Raw genomic sequence first — 6,000 nt, forward strand, 5'->3', positions numbered from 1 at the left:
TGAAAGAAAGACAGTGAGGAAGAGAAAAGAGAGACGATTCAGATGCTTGGCTATCACACTGCTCTTTGACCTATGGGATCTGGATATGAATCCAACACATGTTCAGAAGCTGAAAATTTCCTTTCTCTACTGGTTGGGGGAAAAATTCGGTTGGTTTGCACCTGCCATTAGCACCTTAAGAGGGCGCTAATGAGGCACAAAGCAACTAGCGCCCGTGCGCGGCGATGTTTGCGCTGCACGCAGAATTGACCAGACATTTTGCGGCGGCGCTAAACACTACCACCACGATCTCCTGCGTGCAACGCCCTGGTAGCGCCCCGGATCAGATATTGAGTGGTGTTACTTAAAGGCGAATGCTTCCTGCCTTTTTTTGTCGGCGACATTTTTGCACCACACATTCTGAGACAGAGAGAGAGACTTCTGGAGAGATTCAACGCTGTGTTGAGGAGTTTTGGATACTGAGCAGCACTTTGCAGGTTCATTTTGATTTGATCTTCCTTGCATCGATTTAGAAGAGACTATGGGGGCTGCACTATGAGTTCTTTCAATGGGCCTCTCCATTGTTCTTTCCAGCAGATTTAATGTACAGATCTCTCCAGGCCGAAATTCAAGGCTGCAATGAGCAGGGTTTGGATGGCGAGCAAGAACAACCCTCCCCTTTAAGAACTGGCCGGCGCCAGTATGTCTGTGTTCCATTGCTGACTGACATCACATGAGCTTCGCCAGCGCTCTCAGGTAGCGCCTCGCTCCTCGGCATTAGCGCCTTAAGAGAGGTGTGTAGCACCTAATTTAGCGCTCCAATCACCTCCAGGGGCGATAGAAGCCAAGTTTGCAGTCGGAGGCGATAATTAGTGCCAGGCGCTAAACTTTGCGCCCGGCCGATAATTGCGCCCCAAACGGGGCGATACTGAATTTCTCCCCCATAGAGTCATAACAGCACAGAAGGAGGCCATTCAGCCCATTGGGTCCGTGCCTGCTCTCTGTAGAGCAATCCAGTCAGTCCCATTCCCCCGCTCTATCCCCGTAGCCCTGCAAGTTTATTTCCCTCAAGTACCTATCCAGTATCCCCTTAAAAACATTGCGTGTCTCCACTTCCACCACTTCCGTCAACAGCAAATTCCACTCATTGCATAAAAAAGTTTTTCCTCACATCCCCCCTGTATCTCTTGCCCAAAGCCTTAAATCTGTGTCCCCTAGTCCTTGTACCATCAACTAGTGGGAACAGCCTTTCCCCGTCTAGCCTATCCAAACCCATTATAATCTTGTACACCTCTAACAAATCACCCCTCAACCTCCTTTGCTCTAATGAAAACAAATCCAGCTTTTCCAACCTATCCTTGTAGCTAAGATACCCCATGTAAAGTCTGTGGGTTGTATAGCGAAGTAATACACAGACTACAAGAGTAACTTAAACAGGACTTTACTATTCGAAGGTCAGGGCGAATCTGCCCAATAAATCCTGACACAGCACTTATATACTGGTGTGGTCACCGTCGGTATTACAGTATACAGCAGCCAAGATAAAGTAGTGCCACACCTAAAATAGTTCTCTTAAAGGTGAACGGTTACATACGATAGTTCTCTTAAAGGTAGAACAGTTACATACACTACAATCCTCCCTTTTTAGCTTACAACATACTTATTCCCCATTAACCATATCATTAGAACATATATACAAATTATGTAAAACAGTTCACAGGTTCAGTCTCTCTGGAGGTCTCCTGACTCTGTCCGGATAACGCCTCGGTGGTGTAGTAGTTTTCGGCGGGGTAGTAGGTTCTTCCGGCAAGGCCGATTCAGCTTGAAGGACAGTGTCAGGATCATCTGATTCCAGTATTACCAGATCGGAGGTAGGTGCTCTGGGTATCTCTGTTTCTACATTAGCCGTGTAAGGTTGTGGAGTAGGTTGGCTCTTTGTGGATGACCCTATGATCTGGTCAACATGGCGCCTTATTATGCTGTCACCAATGTCCACTGTATACAGCAGCGGCCCTAGCCTTTTTACAATAGTTCCCGGCTGCCATTTCTCGGTACGGTAGTCCCGGGCCAAAACTTGTTGACCTGTCTGAAAAGATCTAGTTGGCCTTTCATTCATGCCCTGGAATTGCCGGTTCTCTACGTCCCTTCTGACGTTTGGCTTAATCAAATCCAGCCGGCATCTTAGTCTTCTATTGAAAAACATCATGGCGGGAGTTTGATTTGTGACCGCATGTGTTGCATTCCTGTACGCCAACAAGAAGCTATCTACCTTATGTTGTAAGTTGATGTTCTCATTACCCATGGCCTTTATGGCCTTCTTGAAGGTCTGGACAAACCTTTCAGCTAAGCCATTGGTGGCTGACGTGTAGTGCTTGACCCCATTGCTTTTTAAAAACTTCCTGAATTCTTCAGACACAAATTGTGCTCCATTATCAGAACAGACCTGTTCCGGCAGCCCATTCCTGGCAAACATGGTCCTTAATACTGTGATGGTTTTTTCCGTGGTGGTGGAGGACATCTTTATTACCTCCGGCCACTTGGAGTGTGCATCCACCGCTATTAGAAACATTGAGTCCATAAATGGACCAGCAAAGTCGATGTGTACCCTTTGCCAAGGAGATGAGGGCCACTCCCATGGATGCAGAGGAGCTTGTGGTGGCGCGTTTTGGACCTTCTGGCATCCTAGACAATTCTTGGTTATTTCCTCGATGTCTCCATCAATACCTGGCCACCACACAAACGCTCTTGCTAGGTTCTTCATTTTCACTCCACCCAGATGCCCCTCGTGAAGTTCCTTTAGCACCTTATGCTGAAGTTTGGGTGGGATCACCACTCTCGATCCACACATCAAGGTTCCTCGGCACACTGACAGCTGTTCTTTCCGTTGCGAAAATGCTGGCAGTGTTGGTTCGCCATGTGCTGGCCATCCCTCCACTGTTAGATCGTAGACCCGTGAGAGAGTCGGGTCATTTCTTGTTTCATTCTCGATCATCGAATTGGTTACTGGTAGACATTCTACTATGGATGAGTGGAACATTTCTACCGGGTCCATTGTAGCCGCCTCTTCTACTACCGGCAACGGTAGGCGCGATAACCCATCAGCATTTCCATGCTGTTTGGAGCTTTTGTATTCAATGTCATATTGGTGTGCCCCAAGTAACACGGACCACCTCTGTAACCTTTGCGCTGTCATAGTGGAAACGGCCTTGTTAGGGTTGAATATGGACACCAACGGCTGGTGGTCTGTCAGTAATGTGAACTTCTTGCCCTGCAGGTAATGATTGAATTTCTTTACTCCCCACACAAGGCTGAGGGCCTCCCTGTCTATCTGAGCGTAATTTCGCTCCGCGGAGGTAAACGATCGGGACGCAAATGCGACTGGCCTTTCCGAGCCATTTGGTAACTTGTGTGAAAGTACTGCTCCAATTCCATAAGGGGAAGCATCACAAGCTAGACGAAGAGGTAACGTTGGGTTGAAATGAGCCAACACTTCCTCAGAGGTAATCAACGCCTTGCTTCTGCGAAAGGCCTTTTTACAGTCCTCGCTCCACTTCCATGGCACTTCTTTCCGTAACAGAGCATTCAGCGGATGTAGCACCGTGGATAAATTTGGCAGAAACTTGTGATAATAATTAATCAACCCCAGAAACGATCTCAACTGTGAAACGTTTTCCGGAGCGGGGGCCTTCACGACAGCTTCTATCTTGTCAGGCGACTTGTGCAGCCCTTCTTGGTCAATGACATGACCGCAGTACGAGATCCGTTTCTGGAAGAACTCACATTTCTGGCGATTAACTCGAAGGCCATATTCCTTCAACCTGGTGAGCACCAGTTTCAAATTTGTGAGGTGTTCCTCCTCGTCTTCTCCCGTAATCAGGATATCGTCCAAGTAACACTGCGTGCTTGGAACACCTTGTAAGACCTGCTCCATTGCCCTCTGCCAAATTGCTGGAGCCGAAGCTACTCCAAAAACCAGTCTATTATAACGATACAAGCCTCTGTGCGTGTTGATTGTGAGATACTGGCGCGACTCTTCCTCGACTTCCATTTGTAAGTATGCCTGTGCCAGGTCTATCTTGGTGAAGTGTTGCCCGCCAGACAATGAAGCAAAGATATCCTCAATCCGCGGAAGCGGGTATTGTACCGTGTGCAGCATCGGATTAACTGTGATCTTGAAATCCCCGCAGATGCGGACCTTCCCCAGTCCCCCTGGCTTGTTACTTGATGAAGACTTCATGACGGGAACAATGGGCGTGGCCCACTCACTCCAGTCCACCTTAGACAGTACCCCTGAACGTTCAAGCTCTTCCAGTTCTGCCTCCACAGCAGGTCGTATCGCGTAAGGTACCGATCTGGCTTTGAAAAATTTTGGGCTTGCATGTTCTGCAATCTTGATTTTTGCTTTAATTCCTCTATGTTCCCAGTCCTTGCTGGAATACCTCTTTAGCTTCGTCCAATATTCTGGACAACCGTTCAGGCTTGACCTCTTCCTTCCCGGAATCTACCGTCATTATGTTTAGTGAATGCCAGTCTATCTTTATTTTCCTGATCCACTCCCGTCCCAGAAGTGGTGGACCTCCCTCGGGCAGCACATACAAGTCCATCCTTTGGTGATCTTTGCCTTTGTATCTCACCTTGACTTCTATCTTTCCGATGGGGTATACTTTGTGCCCCGTGTATGTCTGCAATACTATCTCCGCATCCCGTAGGGGAATATGTTTGAATAACTTTTTGTAATCATGCTTATTCATGACCATCACCGCCGATCCGGTGTCCACTTCCATCTTCACTTGGACTTTTGCAATCTGTAGTGTGATCCAGATAGTTTGTCGGTCAGCTTCTTTACTCACATTATGAATCCTCAGACTACCCAGTGCCTTGCTGTTGGAGTCTGAGTCCGAATTCTGTTCATCTGGACTCTTCCCAGTCACCTCATGTACCTTTCTGTACTTCTTCTGCGGTGACTTATTATTGTTGTTCTTCTTTCCTGACCGGCATACCTTAGCTATGTGGCCAAGCTTGCCACATTTCCTACAGTCCTGGTTTTTAACCCAGCATTGGTTCTGGTCGTGTGTTGTCTTCCCACAACGAGAACATTTCGTTGTACCCGAAGTCATTTGATCCACACTGAGTACCGCTGTCTTCCGCTGCATTTCCGCCGTGCCTCTCGCTGCGGCTTCGTGCGATGCTGCAATAAGGACAGCCTTATCAAGTGTAAGATCGTTCTCTTCGAGTAGTCGTTTTTGCGTTCCTTCCTTTGACAATCCACACACGAACTTGTCTCGCAATGCCTCTGCCAGATTTCCTCTAAACTGGCAGTATTTCGCTAGTCTACGCAGCTCGACCAAGTACTCCGCGTTGCTTTCCTCTTTTCGTTGCGTTCTCCCGTGAAATTTAGATCGTTCCGCTAACATCAGCGGTGCGGGGTTAAAATGATCCTTCAGGACAGCAACAATATTATCGAAGGTTTGATCCGCCGGTTTAGCTGGTGATAGAAGATGCTTCAATAACCCGTATGTCTTCGCGCCCATCGAGTTTAGCAAGGTTATAGCTTTATCATCATCTTCTATTTTATTGGCCTCACAATATATCTCGATACGTTCTACGTACGTGGGCCAATCTTCCACCTCGGCATCGAAGTTGTTGATGTTACCATGCTTAGGCATCTTCACTATCTCTCACTATCTTTCTGCGAAACAACAGGATTTCTCTTTAACTTTTTAACTTTTTCTTTTTTTTTCCAAAAATGGCGGGTTCCCGCGCTTGTCTTCTTCCCCGCCTACTGGCAAAATGGCGGTTTCCCGCTCCTGACTTCTTCCTCTGGTGGGAGGGGTAAGCTTTGCCCTCGGGCGATGACCGCTGGTTTACGGGGTTTGTAGCCTGTGCGCCGGCTTCAGTTTATTCTGAAGCGCGCGCTAGAAAAGCCGATCGCGTTCCTTGTCACCCCCCCCTTTTTCTTTTCGGCAGGGGCAACCGGCGCTGGGGACAACCAGTTGGCGTCGGACAGATCCAGCTCCTGGT

Source organism: Somniosus microcephalus, chromosome 11 (genome assembly GCF_052327205.1).
Source record: "Somniosus microcephalus isolate GS21.2 chromosome 11, FLI_Smic_1.0, whole genome shotgun sequence".
Lineage (NCBI taxonomy): Eukaryota > Metazoa > Chordata > Chondrichthyes > Squaliformes > Somniosidae > Somniosus > Somniosus microcephalus.